The sequence below is a fragment of the Pinus tabuliformis genome, chromosome 8 (genome assembly GCF_031772625.1).
Source record: "Pinus tabuliformis cultivar Carrire ecotype Pingquan chromosome 8, CPIR1, whole genome shotgun sequence".
Lineage (NCBI taxonomy): Eukaryota > Viridiplantae > Streptophyta > Pinopsida > Pinales > Pinaceae > Pinus > Pinus tabuliformis.
This window is the reverse complement of record NC_142294.1, coordinates 1,574,581,416-1,574,602,099: the sequence shown is the minus strand read 5'-3', so window position 1 is coordinate 1,574,602,099 and position 20,684 is coordinate 1,574,581,416.

The following is a 20,684-nucleotide window of genomic DNA, read 5'->3' as shown; positions in this document are numbered from 1 at the left end:
TATGAGAATATACTGAATTCTATATTACTTTTATCTTTTATTATTTTTTAATTAAACCTATATATAAATATTTATAAACAACAATTTACACCACTATAATATATCCCCTATATTAAATTATAAAACGCTTCTTACCATAATAAAAAATTATTTACATAAAGGTATTAAATAAAAATCAATTAAAACAATTCGAACAATTTCTAACCCATTATTAATAATTAATAAAAAATATAAATAAATCAAATACACTGAGCTTCACCAATTTTTATCAACCATGAAATATCTTATATATCTTTTCATAATTTAATATATATATAATCTTATTTGTAACGGCTCATATGCAATTTCCATATCTACTTTATTGAAAGTGGAAGAATGGTTGATTAATGATGTTAAAACATGGGGATGACCACATTTAAAGTCTCCTCAATCCTTCAAAAAAGTTGACCCCCAACGAGCCTTGGAATCTAACTTTACATTAATGGACACCATACTTTTTTACTAAAATATATACAAAATAGTATGAGTATTGGTAAAGTGATGCCTCTCGTGGAGAGGCAACCTCCCCCTTGGTGTCGTAAAATACGGGATTATTAAATTAAAAAACATTAATAAATTTTTTATAATATTAAATTTAAATATATTAAAATAAATTAGCAAAAAACACATATACACCTTTTTTTATTATAAAGAAAACACACCTAACTCTATTAAAAAATATGTTAAATTGTAATTTAATAATGGAAAGAGTACATCATCACATTAATAATTTAAATTTAAACTTAACACATATAAATATAATAGATACATAACAATAGGTCAATAAAAGATAAAATTACTAAGAATATATTATTGTACTAAGATGTTTCAAAACATGACATGAATGAGCATAAATCGAAAATTAAAATTGGGTTAATTTAGTAAATATTTAGTAATTTTTTATAATTGACAATTTTATTTTATTAATGAAATTATTTTAATCACTTAAACTCATCTATATATTTTGAAAGACAATTATTATTTATGTATTATCTTAAAAGTGTCTTGCTTGAGGGGTTATATATTTGTTTGTGTACCCACAATTTTTTCATAGTGGAGTTTGAAATTTTTTCCCTAAGAAAAATAAATAACTTGTGAGACACCTTCCAAATACTTCCTTTTGATCCATGGAAGGTGAATGGAGTAAACTCTTGGCCTTGATTACGGAGCTTAACCCCAAGGGATAAAAAAAATCAAAACCATGACCCCCACAACTTTGTGGGGAGTGATCTTCCTCTGGCCCATGACCAATTGAGCCTGCAATGGAGTTGAATTTTATTAAAGACTTAGAAAACATTAGTTGAGCTAAGGTGTTGACCTTCTCCTCAGCCTCTAAGAGGTTTGGATTTAGATGTCAATTCAACGACTGACTCCATAACTTCTAGTATAGCTCCTTTTGATTCATTAACAAATTTACTACATTCAAGCCTAGTGGGAAAGACATATTTCCCGTAGAGGACGAATCCTTAATTAGAGAATTATGGATTAGGGACAACCTCACTTCTTCCATGAAGGGAGAGTTAAGAGGAAAATGAGTGGGAGAGCAAAAGATATATTTTGGAGACTATTTGGACCGAGAATTGATCAAACTACCATTTGAGAGACCTACATTCTTTTTCCATAAAGATTATAGATTTTTTTATTGAGACGAAGAAAGGTCTATGATATCAACAATCAAGGGAGCTAATAGATGTAAACCATCTAATAAAAGATCCATTACATTGATTTGAATCTCCTCCTTAGGCTAGAATGGGATAGTAGGGGATTGTGTACTCGAGGTATCAAGGACCTTGTTATCTTTTGTTAGATGTGGGTTGCCATGGTTGAAGTGATAAAGGGAGTAGGTTTGACCTCAGGGCCAGGGGAGGCCAAAGTTTCTTTGACCCTAAAAACTTTATGGCTAAAATTTACATCATAGTCTTGTACTAAATGTCCATATAAATGGAAACACATGCAACAAAAGGGAATATTTTCATAGTCAAGAAGTTATGTGAATTTGGCTAAACCCTCCTTAATCTCCATGGATTCATAAAGGCCCACACTAACATCTAAATCCACTATAATTTTAGCAACAAAAGGTGTATTTGAATATTTATAAGGATCGTTTAAGAGGATGAACTTACCTAGTATATCATTGATTTCCTTCAAGGTTTTATCATTCCAAAAATCCATGGGTAGTTTAGGCATTCTAAATCAGACCAGATTTGATTTTGCAAATTCCTCCTAAACATTAAACCTAGGGTTCCGGGATTTAGCAAGAGGATCACTTTGTCATGAAAAACATTATCCCCTAGAATACTAATGACATCAGCTTCAAAGTAGAAGATGAAGCCTATCCATCCTCGGTCCAAGAGGTAGAAGGTTGCCTCTTTCTCTAGAATAGGGCCCCAATGGTACTGGATCCAATTATTTATTGAATCAAGTCTCACTTTTCGATCCATAAATTCTCCAATTAGCGTTTTGTTGAGGAGGAAAACCACATGATCCTCCTGCATGTCTATGTTTACCATGAGAGAAATAACTTTATCCCAAGATTTGACAACCTTTCTTTGCTTTTTCCATCCTTCTCATACCACGTTCAATGTCGTGTCATCACTTTGAATAGATTTATAATGGCTTTGAGCTAAAGCATCTTGGCAACGAAGGGCAAACTTTTCCTTTTGTAATGGAAAAAACCTCCTCTCCTCCATCATCCTGTGGAAAATTCTCGTTCGCAACAAAACAAGATGATGTAAGGTTGGCCATAGACCCTAGAGGCAATGAAAAAGGACTATTTATGTCTCCTTGAGTCCCGTGGATCAATGTGATATCCACATGTCTAAAGATGTCCTCCTATGATAGTGATTCCTCATTGTAATCCATGAGAGGCTCGTATTTGCTCATAGTGTGGTGATGTTGAAGGCATACCTGATAACTCTACCAAGCCCTACCCATGGCCTCTCCTGCCAAAAATAAAATAAAAATCTACATAAACCATAATGTGAAAGGTTTGCGGAAAACCTAAACATGGAACATAAAGTTCTTTTACCTTCTAAAATGAAAAGCATTCACACAAAAGTTTTTTTTTTCTTATTTCCTTAAATCTTTTATGATAATGTTAAAAAAAGACACGTGAGTTATTTATTAAGGTCACATTGTTGACTTTTCCATGGGAACATCTACTAACACATGGTCAAACTGGTGGTGGTTCAACAAAATTTACTAATGCACCTGTCACCCTTGTTTTATGCCCGTGTCCTTGCTTTACAATTGATCCTACTAGAAATGCTACTAGTATGCACTTTACTAGCATGTAATGAAGCCCTAGTGTCTTTTAGAATTTGTTATGGAAACAGAGAATAAAAATTATTGGTAAAGGATCTTAGTTCATGAAGAGTACATATGCTTTTATGATGCCATAGCACATCAACAATAACTAACTTATAAAATAAGTGTTTGCGAATTTAATATGAGTTATATTGCCCAATTAACAATTGGAAGATGGAATTTATCGTACTTTGTAAGTCATTGATAAATGCTTTGGGTGAGTTCATTACCTTTACTTCATAATCTAGGAATTATGTTTCCAATACCTAAACCAAGATTTGTATTTAAGTTTATTCATATAAAGGCCTTTTTGACCCAATTGTGCTAGAAAGATGGGAATGATATTTGAATCGCAAACGCATTGACTTCTACTATAAAATATATTTTAACCATGGGCATTTTATGGTGATGTATTTGTAATCAAAATCTCCATAAACTACCATTAGAAAGCCTACCTAATAAAAATATTATAAAATAAACCATTATTGAGTTGGAATACTTCAACTCCAATAAATATCATTGTCCCATCCCAACAAAATGCCACAAAACATTATATCATCATGAATCTAAAAATTGCTTTCCTCTCTATTGATGTATTACAAAAAAAAAAAAAAAAACTCTTTCAATCAATAAGTTTAAAATAAAATAAATTATTCATATTCTTTAAATCACTATAAAAACATGATTTACATAAACATATTAAATAAAATAAAAAATAATAATAACAAATCTAACAATTTCTAACCACTTATTAATTAATAATAATAAAAAAACATAAATAAATCAAATAAAAATAATATAATTTATTTCATTAAATTTAAATCAGCTTCACCAATTTTTATCAACCATTAAATAAAAAATAAAAAATATTATATATATTTTCCTAATTTGAAAGTTAAATACGAAAATATATACAAAAAGGTTGTCCCAAGTTGCCTTGGAATCTAACTTTATATTAATGGTACACACCATCTTTTGAGTATTTTTTATGATAGTGTTATAATTTTTATTAAAATATTTACAAAATAGTAAAGAGTATTGGGAGGGTGATGCCTCTCGTTTCCCCTTGGTATCGTAAAGAGAGGGATTAGCATTTTAAAGGTCATAGACAGTAGTTTGCCAAATCAGTTAAAGACGATATTTAAAATAGTGTTTTATTTAGATATAGTTTTAATTTGTGATCTGATTATATTTGTGAATGTGTATTAATGTATATAATTATAATTGTGTGTAAATTAAAAAAAAATTATGATGAAATGGAAATTATAAATTATATTAATATTTTTTATAATATTAAATTTAAGTACATGTTTATATATATATATTACATTATTCTATTTTATTTTATTTTGATTAAAAATATATATTGATATATTAAAAAAAAGTTAAGTTGTAATTTAACTAGAGTTATGTGGTGGTATGTTACTGATTATTTGTAGATATAAATTATGTATATATAGCTTTATAGTTTCTAGTTTATTTGAATGAAATGATATGTGTTAAGATGGAATTATTTATTTCAAATTAAGAAATTTTATTGAAAATTTTATATTTAAAATTTCAATTATCTTTTTATTTAAAATAAATTAATAAATTCAAAGAAGTTTTTGACTATAATTAAGTTAGAAATGATGTTATTTGAAAATGAATTTAAATAATTCACTATTAAATTTATATAGTTGGACTTCTCAACAAATTCGGGTTGTGTATATTTTTAAATGAGGATCAATGATTTTGGAATGAAAGCATAATTTAATAATTGTTGTTCTTCATACCCAAGGTTGACATTAGTTTCAATGTTTGTCTTTATATGCCCTTTTTAATCACTTGTTTGTCTGTGATATATAAAACACTTTTTCTTCGTTTTCTTACAGTCATTTATAAAAAAAATTACATCATCAAATTAAGTCTTCAAATATTTGTTAAAATTGAATCGTGTTCATCATGTTGCCTAAATCCAATCAATTTTTTTTGCGTTATTAATAAGTCAGTTTAATCTTATTTAACTATCCCATTTATTTTTCTTTGGAGTGAAATGCAAGCGGATAACGGAAAGGAGAGTTGGTCTCTGACCTCGACTTCTTTGGATCACCAGTCAGAGGTCCGGTTTTGGAGTGGGACCATGAGGGTGTTGATTTCAAAATGACCACAAGAAACTTATTTGAGAGTTTATTGACCTAGTCACAACAACCATAAACAAGTGAATGAAGTAGAAGATCGAGATCCAAACCCGCATCTACATTAGCTTATGTCCGCTGAGAAATATATATCAATTTTTAAGTTGACAATCGATCTCTTATTTTCGATCCTTTATTCGTAATTAGTAACACACAACATTCAACACACAACTCTCAATGTATAACGCTCATAGTTTGCATTAACACCAAGTTTCAATGTAGCATAATCAAACATGACATTCATATTTCATTGACACAACAAACAATAAAAAAACATACCATTCCAATGCATAGCAGAGAACAAATCTATCTCTATGTAATCAACCTTAAAAAAATTGAGCAAACACACCAGCCATATAAAACATATGTCATTACATGGCCTCTAATGCACAACATATATCATTACATGGTCTTCAATTCACAACACGCACCATGAAATGCACCAAACATAGGAGCTACCAACACACGACCTTGCACAAAACACATTAGGTCACAACCATAATCAACAAAGAGGAGTAATATAACGACCAGGACATTGTTTCCTTCAACGGTTCAAGAATATCGATGCAGAGGAACAAAGAATATGGTAGAGAACAAAACAGGGTTTTAATGCAAGGAGTTACATAGTAGCAAGAAATAAACAAAAGTTGTGTTCTACCCCAAGCCCAGGAGCCTCGCATTGAAGTGGATGTCAATTGCATAAAAATTATCAATAAGATAGAGTTAACATTAGGGTTTTTGAAGAATAAGGAACTGGAGTTATTTGTCTATGTATTGTGATTTAATACAATTCGTTCAATAGCAAGTATGCAATAGTATTCGTTAGACTATAGACACCGTCAAATTTCCATAGGATTTGTCACTAGTAACTACATAATAATTATTCATTCTTCCGTGGCATCGGGGCATTGTTGTTTATGAAACTTGTGCAGTAAGTAGATAAATTAATATAATTTATTATTTTTTACTCTACAATGTGTATTCTTGATCCCTGTCCTCATGAGCTACAATCCATAACTAGTCATAAATTAACATTATCTTTGCTCACCATTGGGTTTGCTGTGCTTGACCACAGTGAGTTTCTAAATCAAGAGAGAAAAGGTATTTGCTTGTCTTTTAGGTCGAAGAAGATAGGTAGTTCTCAGGTATTCGGTCGAAGCATTGAAGCAACAAGCGAAGGCAGGTTTAAGGTCTGGATTCTTCCCACAACATGCATAAAGAATTTCGATCGCTACCGCTCCCAAGAACCATAACCCGATACTCCAAAAGACACAACCCCTTTCAATAAATGAGGGTACAAGTCTATATAGAAGTGCACAATATTTTGTTCAGTGTTTGTGTCTTGGTATACAATATTTATAGATTGATGAGAGCTCGAATGGTGATCTGAGGGCCTTAGCGGCCCTCGATTGCTTTTAAAATGCTAAATTTGCTTTTATTTGGTACGTGATATGAAAGCATTGGGATCAGTGTATGTGTTAGGTTTGGTTTTTGCATGCAACTTCGGTATATATATATCTATATATATGTGTGTGTGTGTGTGTGTGTGTGTGTGTGTATATATATATATATATATATGTACACGTGTGTGTGTGCGTGTATATATATATATATATATATATATATATATATATATATATATATATATATATATATACTACCTCAATCAAATCTTTGTGAGGGTTTGCATGCATTCCACCATCAAATTGTTGCATGATATGTTTGGATTATAATCCATTTATGATTCCCATTAGAATAGTACAAGAGTTGGGGTTATCTCCCTTCGTGCAATGTCAAAGATCCCAGGCCTAATCTTCGAGTAAGGGTCAGTCGGACTATAGGATCTACCTCTCATTGACTAGTCTACAAAGGTCGGGAGTCAGGCTTGTATCCTCCGCACTAAGAATATGTCGATTGCCTTAACTACTGACTACTAACGGGACCCACAGCACGAGGTCGGGTTTGGGGTCGGGACCTGTTCACTCATAATGATTTTATCTGCGCTCGACTTCTCTGAAAACCCGACTATTATGGATCCGACTAGTGAGAGCCCAATTGTCAAATGCACACCAACCACATAAAACATATGTCATTACATGGTCTCTTATGCACAACATATATCATTACACGGTCTTCAATTCACAACACGCACCATGAAATGCACCAAACATAGGAGCCACCAACACACAACCTTGCACAAAACGCATTAGGTCACAACCATAATCAACAAAGAGGAGTAATATAACGACCATGACATTGTGTCCTTCAACGGTTCAATAGGATCGATGCAGAGGAACAAAGAATATGGCAGAGAACAAAACAGAGTTTTAATGCGAGGAGTTACATAGTAGCAAGAAATAAACAAAAGTTGTGTTCTACCCCAAGCCCAGGAGCCTCGCATTGAAGTGGATGTCAATTGCATAAAAATTATCAATAAGATAGAGTTAACATTAGGGTTTTTGAAGAATAAGGAATTGGAGTTATTTGTCTATGTATTGTGATTTAATACAATTCATTCAATAGCAAGTATGCAATAGTATTCATTAGACTAGAAACACCGTCAAATTTCCATAGGATTTGTCACTAGTAACTACATACTAATTATTCATTCTTCCATGGCACCATGGCATTGTTGTTTATGAAACTTGTGCAGTAAGTAGATGAATTAATATAATTTATTATTTTCTACTCTATAATGTGTATTCTTGATCCCTGTCCTCATGAGCTACAATCCATAACTAGTCATAAATTAACATTATCTTTGCTCACCATTGGGTTTTCTTTGCTTGACCACAGTGGGTTTGTGAATCAAGAGAGAAAAGGTATTTGCTTGTCTTTTAGGTCGAAGAAGATAGGTAGTTCTTAGGTATTCGGTTGAAGCATTGAAGCAACAAGCGAAGGCATGTTTAAGGTCTGGATTCTTCCCACAACATGCATAAAGAATTTCGATCGCTACTGCTCCCAAGAACCATAACCCGATACTCCAAAAGACACAACCCAATGAGGGAAAAAAATACAAGTCTATATAGAAGTGCACAATATTTTGTTCAGTGGTTGTGTCTTGGTATACAATATTTATAGATTGATAAGAGCTTGAATGGTGATCTAAGGGCCTTAGCGGCCCTGGATTGCTTTTAAAATGATAAATTTGCTTTTATTTGGTACGTGATATGAAAGCATTGGGATCACTGTATGTGTTAGGTTTGGTTTTTGCACACAACTTCGGTAGATATATATATGTGTGTGTGTGTGTGTGTGTGTGTGTGTGTGTGGAATGCATGCATATATACTACCTCAATCAAATCTCTGCAAGGGTTTGCATGCATTCCACCATCAAATTGTTGCATGATATGTTTGGATTATAATCCATTTATGATTCCCATTAGAATAGGACAAGAGTTGGGGTTATCTCCCTTCGTGTAATGTCAAATATCCCAGGCCTAATCTTCGACTAAGGGTCAGTCCGACTATAGTATCTACCTCTCATTGACTAGTCTACAAAGGTCGGGAGTCAGGCTTGTATACTCCACACCAAGAATATGTCGGTTGCCTTAACTATTGACTACTAACGGGACCCACCGCACGAGGTCGGGTTCAGGGTCGGGACCTGTTCACTCGTAATGATTTTATCTGCGCTCGACTTCTCTGAAAACTCGACTACTATGGATCCAACTAGTGAGAGCCCAACTGTTAAATGCACAAATTGGTATTCATTTTATCAAATTAGTTTTTCTGTAATTTAGAATAATGTAATTTAAAATAATATTACGCTACAATTGTTGTATCTCTACCCACAAAACTGGCACAATTAGGGCGCCTTTGGTCGAAGTTGAACAATGTAACGAGATTTATAAAAACACTGGAAATTGTTATAGAAAGCTAAGTTAGAATATGCCATGTCTTGAGTTACAATCATGATAATGAATTTAGATCCCTCCAAGCCAATATCTACTCCCTCATCTTTATCCAAGCATTTAAACATATTGTATATATGTAGTTCGGGTTGTGAAATCACGAGGTTGGGTTCGGGGTCGTTACCTGTTCACTCGTAATGATTTTATCTGCGCTCGACTTCTCTGAAAACTCGACTACTATGGATTCGACTAGTGAGAGCCCAACTGTCAAATGCACAAATTGATATTCATTTTATCAAATTAGTTTTCCGTAATTTAGAATAATGTAATTTAAAATAATATTAAGCTACAATTGTTGTATCTCTATGCACAAAACTGGCACAATTAGCGTGCCTTTGGTCGAAGTTAAACAATGTAACAAGATTTATAAAAAGACTGGAAACTATTATAGAAAGCTAAGTTAGAATATGCCATGTCTTGAGTTACAATGATGATAATGAATTTAGATCCCTCCAAGCCAAGATCTACTCCCTCATCTTTATCCAAGCATTTAAACATATTGTATATATGTAGTTCGGGTTGTGAAATCCTATGCACTGTGTTTCAATCCATAATTTTGTAGTGAAATAAGATGAAATATATGCTTCAACTCAAAAATAATATAAACAATTAAAGAACCTTTAGAATAATTTAGACAATGTAATTTGGAATAATGTTTTTAAAAGCTAAATAGCTTATTTTTTTCCCTACACTCTAACTAATTAGTTGTTATACCGTAGTGAAATGTTGATTGGTGAACAAGATAGGCAAAGTACGTGATCCCGTTGTATCGCATGTGTAGGGTGACGTCCACCCTCGAAACCCATAGCTGAGGATGCGGTGGCACGCTAACGTCACCCTAAATTTTTTAGCAAAACTATAATGTTAATTATATAAATCGAAAAAAATTCACGAGTATGGACAAAATAATAGAGTTCGACCAATCATAGATGTCACTGCGCAAGCAATGACATAATAATTGAAGAAGAGAAGATCATATTAATGATTCAAGTGTAAGCTTAACAAATATACATATAATAATTCAAAGATATATATATACACACATACATATATATGGAGAAAAATCAAACTTTTTATTAAGATAATAAAAAGTTACATCTGTAGATGCCTTAAGCATTGTTGTATCTGTGTATCCACAGGAAAAAACACAGAAAGACTAAGTAGACTACAACAAAACTAGAAGGAGTTGTGGTACTCAGGATATGCAAAAATCCAAAAATCGAGCCTCTCCATATATTGGAGAAAATAACCCACATGTAGTATTGTTCAAATGTTTAAACACTGTAGCAAGTAAAAACCAAATAGAAATTAGTTGTATCAGTAGAAACATTACACCTGTAAAGATAAAACTAATAACACTACATCAAAAATAGTTGAAACGAAGAGAAAACGTTGCCTGTATAGTGAAGAAAACATGAAAGGAAAAAACATCAATTGGTGTACGACTGTTGATCAGAATCCCAGATCCTCCCCTCTTTTGTATCTCTTATATGCCATCTGCCCATATCTTGTTGTAGACCCTCCCTATAAAGGATATCTGCCTTTGAGTTCCATTCCCTATACATGTGGCAAACATAGATGAAATCAAAACCTTGTTTTATATGTAAAATTTCCTCAATGAGTGGAAGCAAAGTGTGATTTTGACATTTAAAGAATTAGTTCAGACAAAGACCCAGTTGAGATTAAAGGCATGGACAATGTACTATCAGTTGCTAGAATATTCCCATGTGAATATCTCTTGCATGCAGAAGGAATTCATTCCTTGAGGATTGTGCAGTTACTACAGAGGTCAGATCAATGTGTGAGGTGAGAATCACATAGGTGGCAGCTGGAGGACCTAGGGGAAACTACGCAAGGAAATAGGAGGCTTGGAGGACTGAAGGAAGGCATATGTGTTGTCTATTATGTCTATAAGCAACAGTGAGGGATTGTACTGAGAGCTGGATAACTTGTGAGCTAAAGCTTTGTGTAATCCTGAGATATTTCGACTCATATGATAATACAGATAGTGGGATTTTTAGCTGAGGTTTTCCCCAGAGTATTCTTCTGTGTTTCATGTGTGATTGATTCTTCTTCTTTATTATATGTGTTTTGTTTGATCTTGCTCAAAATCGACTAAGCTTCCGCAAGTTTGATTGTAGAAGTAGATTAAGTATTTTACTTTAGTACATTGGATAATCAATTTAATCTACAATGAGAATTTCTACAGTTGTTAATTCACTTGGAAGCTTGTATCCTTCGTTGCATCCCAACCATGGATCAATTCCTATTTTGACCTTCTCCCCATTCCCTATATGCCACACAAGGTTGTCTTCTATAACCATTAAGGATTCCATAATGGCCTTCCAAATAACAGATGCATTTTGAGAATTTTGGTCTAGACTACACACCCATTCCTCAATGGGAATAAGATCGATATATTTTCTTTTGACTACATCTATCCAGAGGTTATTTGACGATAATATACGCCATCCTGATTTTGCTGCAAGAGTTGTTGCAAATAGGGGAAGGTCCTTAATTCCCCATCCTCCCCATGCCTTTGGTAGAGCTATCTTATCCCATGCCACCCAAGGGAGTATTGCTTCCTCCTTTGCTCCATCCCATAAAAATCGACCACACAGTTTCCTAATCTGGGATAGAATTCCTTTGGGAACCCAAGTGAGGGCAATCCAATAAACTGGTATTGCAATTAGAACTGATTTCATCAGTGCCAGTCTTCCAACCCTCGAGAGCCATTTATAACTCTAGTATTTTATGCGCTTTTCAATTTTGGCCAACAACCACATCCAGTATTGTTTTTTGTATGAATCCAGCTTGAGGTGGAATCCCAAGTATTTAAAATTGTCCTTCATAGGCTTTTCTTCAAAGGGGAGGAAAGTATGAATTCTATTTATTTATGCCAAGGAGAAACCTTCATGAACTAAAGAGGACTTTGTTCATTTATACACATACCTGTAGCTTTAAGGAACAAGTCAAGGGAGACTTTCAGCTGCTGAAGATCACCTTTGGATCCATCACTAAAGAGGAGAATATCATCTACAAACAAAAGGTATGTTACAAAAATATTTGTGGCTACTTCAATCCCTTTTACATCTCCTCTATGCTTAGCTGAGAGAATCATCTAGCTCAGCCCTTTGGCTGCCAATAAGAAGAGTAGAGGTGACAAAGGGAACCCCTGTCTGAGGCCTCTCTGACTGTGAAAAAAGGGATGTTTCTCCATTAATTAAGACTGCAAAAATCACATTTGTGATGCATCCCATAACCCAATTGATAAAACCAATATCAAATCCTAAATGAGTAAGCAAGAGGCATAAATAGATCCAGTTGATTCTGTCATATGCCTTTGATAGGTCTATTTTTACTATCAATCCTTTTCTTTTGCTCTTTTTGATATTGTGCATAGATTCTTGAGCGACACCTATGGCTCCATGAATTTGTCTGCCATCTAGGAATCCAAATTGTTCCCTAGAAACATTTTTAGAAATAATTAGCTTCAACTGGATGACTAGGATCTTTGGAATTATTTTATAGAGGAAATTACAAAGAGATATTGGTCTGAATTCCTCAAAAGTTTTAGGATCATTATTTTTAGGAATTAGAGCCAAAAAAGTAGAGTTGAAAGGCTCATAAACATGACCTTTGATTTTGGATTCCTCCACCACCCATGTAAGCTCGTCCCCTATAAGCTCAAAGAAATGTTGGAAAAATTCAATCGTCCAACTATCCGACCTCGAACTCTTGTCTTTCTGTATTGATTTAATAACTTATTTGACTTATCCTCTTGTGACTAGAGCCATAAGCAGATCATTTTCTTCCTCCTCCGTGTATATAGGGAATAGTTGGACAACCTAAATTACTTCTACTATAGTTGCTTGTTCTGGGGCTCTAAAAAGTGCTTTGAAGTGGTCTCTCCCCAATGACACTAGCTCATCAAAAGTTTTAACTGTGCTTCCATCTTCTTTTTGCATTTCCCATATAGTGTTTATGTTCTTTCTGCCTCTTGCATAATTTTAAAAAAACTTTGAGTTTTCGTCCCTTGAGGCTAGCCAAATGGTTCTACTTTTGAGTCTCCATTGTTCTTCTTTGTCTTTTAGGATCTCCCTTTTTGAGGTTTCCAACTATTTTATCCTCTCCTTTGTTTCTTATGTCGTATATCCATCTCCCTACGAACTTTCTAGTTTTTCTAGGGATTCTTCAATGATTTTTAATTCGACCTCTTCCCTTATCCTTTTTTCTTTTTCCCAAATAATAGTTGCTTGTTTCGTTCTTTTGAGGTTTTCCATAAACTGATGTGCTATGGAATGGTCCTGATCAAGGGCCAAAGGAATCCATGTGGCCTTTACCAAATCATTAAAACTATTTTCTTTGAGCCATGTTGGATTGAATTTAAAAGGGGATCCAGGCTTCCTACTGGTCCCTTTCAACTCCAAGATAATAGGAAAGTGGTCTAATTCTCCTCCCATCCCTACCCATTGCCTAAAAAGAGAGATGTTGTTAATTAGGTATTTGTTCATTAGGAAGTGATCCAACCTCTTTGCCACCCTGGTCGCACCCAGGCGTCTGTTCCTCCAGGTAGGTCTGTTTTTAATCAAGTTAATATCAATGAGGTTACAATCCATCAACTTGTTCACAAATACATCTACCAAAGGATCAACTTCAGCTTGTGGCCTCCAGGTTTCAGACATACCCAAGAGAAATTGAAGTCCCCTCCCACCACCAAATTGGGAACTTTCATAAAGGATTTGGATAAAAGAGAATTCTAGAAAGAGACACTGTCATGTCATGGGCCATAAATGTTGATGAGGGAAAGGTCCATACAAATTTCCAAGGAATAGACCTAAGTGCTAAGAACCAGTTCTGAGCCCCAAGAGTTTAAAATCCTGAGACTGTTGTCTTTAATTCCCATAGCTAAACCCCAAGATCTTCCCTTCGCATCAGAGGTCACAAATGACCAACCCGACATCATTTTACTGTTAGATGCCAAAACAACTTCTCCATTACCCAAGGTTTCTTGAAGCATAATTACATTAGGGCACATATTTTTGAAAATATCTTTCAGTGCTAGCTTCTTACGGGTGCTAGCAAAACCTCTACAATTGAAGAATAATACAAGCATTTAGAAACCACCACAGGGGATTGCGCCACTTGAAGCGCCCCTTTCAGAGGGAGTTGTTTCCCAACTGCTATGTCCAATTTTGCTTTAATTTGGGCCTTTGATAAATTAGATTTCCTGCCTCTAGTATTCCTTGACTTCAAAGGTTCATGAAATCCACCTAGACCTCATATGGATGCAAAGGGAATGTCCTTCTTGTCTTGAGGATGCAAATTGTAATGGGAGGCCAAAGAGAATGAAAAAGGGGAGGAAATCGACTCAGGTGCGATCAGGGAAGACACATAGATGTTGAGAGCAGGGATAGTTGTGATGATATTGTCCAACCCAAAAGACAAACTATAGACTGGAGGTAAATCTAAAGACAACAACCTGGAGGGACTATTCCTTGGTAAAACATCAAGTAAAGAGTGCAAATATGAGGATAAAGAGGAAGGGGGAGGTAAATAAATACCTGCAGACTAAGGAGGAGGCCCGATGATTTCAATATCTTCCTTAGCCTCCATTCGTCGATCATCCTCATGTACATCTTGACATCTAAGCAACAGGTTTTGAATTTCTTCAACCTCCATCAGATTGAGACCAACATCCCGCTGCTCCCCTACTTCCTGATTTTGATTGATTTCTTCCTCCTCTGCATTTTCCAGAGCTTCATCTCTTGGGGCTCCCCTTTGTCTTCTTCTTCTACGAAATCCCAAGGGACAATCTCGCGCCAGATGACCATGTTTGTGACATCGATGGCATCGAAAGGGAAGCTCCTCATAATCAATTATCTGAGTGTGCGAGTACCCCTGTAGGTGTAATTCAATTTTTTTCGCCAATCCCTCCCTTGGATCTAGCTTTACCAATATTCGGGCCACAATCCTATTCTTGGCCTCCCTAAAGGACATGTTTGCTTCACGAAAAATCCCCAATTTGTTCCCAATCACCTTAAAAATGTCTTCCGCCCATAATTGAGGAGGCAATGCTGATAGCTAGACCCAGACTTGTATCTCCTTGAGTTTTTCTCTTTATGCATCAAATATCGATGTCCATTTCTTGAAAAGAATTGGCGAAATCCCGAAGCACCAATTTCACTCAAGAACCCATTCGAGTGCTTCATGTTTATTAAATCTAACCATAAACCACCCCCGCGCCAAGATGATCACCTCTGAATGATTTTCCGGCGCCCCCCTCCAGGCCTTTGATATTGTTATAGCTCTGATACCACTTGTTATAGCTCTGATACCACTTGTTATAGATCTGATCCAAAAATGTATGATAATAGAAATGAAACCCAAGAAATAACAGATAGAAATAGATAGGAAAGTTTCACTTTATTGATTAAAACCCTTAAGGTAGGGCAACACCATACATTCACTCCTTAAGGAAGGAGAACACTCCACAAGCCATATGCCTATTCATACAATAATCCTTTGACCTCTCAATGGCCAGTCACTAGCCTCTATATAGGCCTCATACATACAATACCATGGGTCATTACCATGGTTCCCTCAATACCATCTATCTAATACCATGGGCCCATTACATTATTACTAACTACTTGTGGTCCCTTACATGATATGGGTTAACCACCTTATTTATTACTATGACCCATCCCATTATTACATTATTCCCTTGGGTACCTCCCTTTGTACCCCATATTATCCCCCTTAGGTATACTACAGATATCCATTTTATAATGTGACTGACCCAATAATGTCTTCCCTTTACTCTCCCCACAATGGTTAGTTCAAAAGCTTCCATTGCCTTATCAATTTGTATGTCAACCCCAAGGACAAGATTAGGGTTTTCTGCTTTGTTTCTTATGCATTTTCCTTTCTTCGTTTTCGAACCTGAAGACTGGCCATTTCCTTTCTCAACAACCTCTCGCTGGATCTGCCCTCCCTGTGTTAGAGCATGGTTTTCAATTATATGCCCTATGTGATCTTCTATCAAAACATTTTGTTTGATAATCTCCCCAATTTCTATAGTTTGCCCCTCCTTTTCTGGTCGAAAAGTCGCAACCCCCATCGAAGCCCCCAAAAGACCGAACTCCACTCCTTCACCATTCTCAAACCTCAGATTTTCTTAAATGATAATTCGACCTCAATCCTTCTCTACCTTTGCAAAAAAATCATGGATTTCACCTACCTTTCGCGCTTGATTTACAAATAATTTTTTCTTCCCTTTCATATTTTTTTGGTTGCTAGACTGTTGAGAATCACTTATCGCGTCCTTTCTCTACTTCTGAGCAATTTTAATGGCAAGGGTTATGTCGACTCTTTGGGTCGGGCCCTTATCTTTTACATGCATATCTTTGACCAAACATGATTTAAGCCCCTCATTCCCCCATAGCCCACAACCCTTAACTATATCCTCAAGCCCTTTCGTAAGACCTACAGACTCAGGAATATCCAAAGAGATTATGGGGCTTACTAGGAGATTCATCAATGCCCCTATAGAATTATCCCCTGTTCTCGCTGGGGTTGTTTGACTGTCCTGAAACCCTTTGTTAGAATCCCAGAATGTTGTTGTGGTAGATATGGATTTACCTTCCTCCAGAAACCTTAAACCGCTTTCAGATTTCCGCTTCAGCCCCGATAGACCCATTTGCCAACAGGGGATCTAGCTGGTAACCTTACTGTCTAAGTTCCGTTGAGTTGGCTCAAGACCCCAAACTGATAATATGTATTCCATCTTGGGCTCCAGGTTGACATAGTCTCTCTAGATGACCATTTCCCCTACTTGAGTGAGTAATAAAAAAATAACTCTGTCGATTGTTCCTTTCCTTAGTAAAATCCCTGTACAGATGGGCACTAACAAAATGTGACAGCGAAAATGTTTTACCCTGCTTGCAGTTACACGAGAATGCCTCCAACAACTCCTTGGGTGTACAAATCCCAAATGTGCTTGTCCGTTGCCGTGGGTGTGCCAGATGTTGACAGAGGCCTGCTTACGGAAGCCATCTGTGGAAGTAGGGCTACCTTCCTGTGTCAAACCCTATGCACCCAAACCCTGAAACCCTAACCTTTTCCATCTATTCCCAACCCCTCGTAATTCATAATTAACTTAATAAGGGTATATTATTCTCTTAAAATAATTTACAACATAACATAAATATGCATAAATTGAAAATTAAATTTGGGTTAATTGTGGTAAATATTTATTAATTTTCCATAATTAGCAATTGTGTTTCATTAATAAATTTGTTTTAATCACTTAAACCCATCCATATGTTTTGATTAAAGACAAGTATTATTTATGCATTATCTTAAATGTGTTTTTTGCTTGAGGGGGTCTATATTTGTTTATGTAACGACATTTTTTTCATAGTGGAGTTTGATATTTTTTTTTCCTAAGGAAAATACCTTATGAAAAACCCTTTGAGTACTTCCTTTTGATCCGTGGAGGGTGAATGGAGTAAACTGTTGACCTTGATTATATATCTTAACCCCAAGGGGATCAAGAAAATCAAAACCATGACCTCTATAACTTTGTGGGGAGTGATCTTCCTCTGACTCATGACCACTTGAGCCAATTAAAACCATGACCTCCATAACTTTGTGGGGAGTGATCTTCCTCTCGCTCATGACCACATGAGAAAACTTCTAAGGCTGCAATGGAGTTGAACATTATTAGAAACCTAGAAAACATTACTTGAGCCTGCAGTGGAGTTGGAGTTTATTAGAAACCTAGAAAACATTACTTGAACCAACCCTTGAGGCTATAGTGGAGTTTGATTTTATTAGAGACTTAGAAAACATTATTTATTCCATACCTTAATTCATGGATCATGCAAGCTTATGCATGAAGCCATAGTCCCCTTTCTTTGACCCCTCCATGGACTCTCTAAGCATCCTACTATTTTAGGCTAGTTAATTTAGAAGTGGTTGAGTGTATTGTTATAAGTGAGTAATTAATATTTAGTAGACTGCTTCATAAATTGGTCCTAGATCTTCATTCGACAATGTTGACTGAGGTAAGAGTAAATAACATTTTCCTTTAAAATTATGTATGTTTCATTCTTTAGAACTTTATCATGAAAATCATATAATGTTCTATGTAAGTTTACTATTTTGTTGGGATCATGTGACCATGTTAAAATTGAAATGATATCTAACTTCAACATCGATGTGGGTAGGGTTCCCCAATCCACCTTTGTGTCTTTGGAAATTAAAATGTTTAATTGCTATCAAAAATACCTTGGAGAAATTCTATTTTCTTTTAGCCTCAAATTTCAGTGATAAAACTATCATAATTTATCTCAACATGTGTATTGAAATAAACTTTGCAAATTTGACAAATATATATATATATGGAAATTAATATAATTAACATAATTTAGACACTAAATTATACTACAAATAACTTTAAACCAAACAATATTTTATCCAAGACAAAAAGCCAATAATAATACATTTAGAAAGTCTTTAATAACCCCAAAAAACCATTTAGTAAAAAAAATTGAATATAACAAGGAAAAATAACTAGTACATATTAATAATCATTACTAATTGGTATAGATGACTACCTCATCCACTTTACTTTGGAAAACAGAGCAAGCCAAAAAAATTCGAAAAATACCTCATCCACTTTACTTTGAAACCAATGTAGCTAGCGTAACATCAAGTACTTTTAGATGTCTCATTCTTACATGAAAAATATAGTTGTAAAGTTTCTTTGTGCTATATAGTGAGTTGTTTTTTATAAATATAGTTGTAAAGTTTTTTTTGGTTAGATAGTGAGTTTTTTTTAGATAAATGTTTTTTTGATTAATTATATTTTTAAGATTGGGTCTATTTTTCGAACCAACTAATGTGGTGTCATTGAAAAATAGTCATTAAGGACTACTAAGGTGAAAATAGCCGTTGAAAACTAGCCAGACTACCCGTTGAGAACTAACTGTTAGAGATTGATTAATCACATTTTTAAGATTGGGTCTACTTTTCGAACCAACTAATGTGGTGCCATTGAAAACTAGCCATTAAGGACTACTAAGGTGAAAACTAGCCGTTGAAAACTAGCCAGACTACCCGTTGAGAACTAACCGTTAGAGATTAATTAAACAAGTAACTAGAAATCCTAAAAAGATATTTATTTAATATTTTAAATCTATATGAGTTATAAAATTCTATTTAATATTATAAATATAGTTATAAAATTGGTTTTTTATTTTTATTTTTTTAATAAAGGAATTGGTAATCAAGTTAATTTTATATAAAATTGATTTTAATTATTATGATTATATGTTATTGGGAGTTGTTTTTAAGTAAGATTTTTTTGGAGTTTTTGGTAGATATTTTTGTGTGGTGAAATCTTGATTTGTGTTGTTTAAATTGGTTTTTCAAATACATATATGAATTCAACACCCTAAAAAATCTTTAGGGCATTTGGATTTTGCATGAGTTCACGTATCAAACTTATGATTTCAATGAATCTCCCTGCCTAGACAAATTAGATCAGAAAACTTTTCAAAAAATTTAAAATTGCACTTAAAGACAACTTGAATGTTTATGTACTTATATACGTCATTTTCATAAACATAAAATAATCTAAAAAACTTGAACCTTAATACTTATAGTTTACCTAATATTTCATATTATGAGATTATCTATTAAACTGCCTAATATTTTTAAGATAAATTAATTTAATTATTTTTAATTTATTAAGATTATTTATTTTATTTTATTTTCTAAATAAACAATAAGACTTCCATTCATCATTCAAAACAAAATTGCATTCATACTCTTTTGCATCTAGTAGTCATATTTTCATCAAACTCTTAGTTATGACATTGCAAATGTTTTTCTTCCTAAATCAACTTTTACAAAATTAAATTTTTTTTTTTTTTTAAAATAACTCCAAGTCCGTCTATAACTTCTAAAAGCTTTATTTGAAAACTAAAAAATCTTTGCCTTAACATTAGAGGCTTAAAAGTGCTAGACATAATAGAGAAAGAAAAAAAACAAGAAATTATTTTAACGTCCACGACACTAAAGATAACCTATAAGACAGAAACACTGATAGTTTCCTTCATCAGTCATATTAAACTATAATTCCTTTTAACTTATTAAACATAATTTAACCCAATCATAATTCATTAAACCATTTCTACAATCACATCTAACCATGGTTCATGGTTCCTTTTAACTAGTT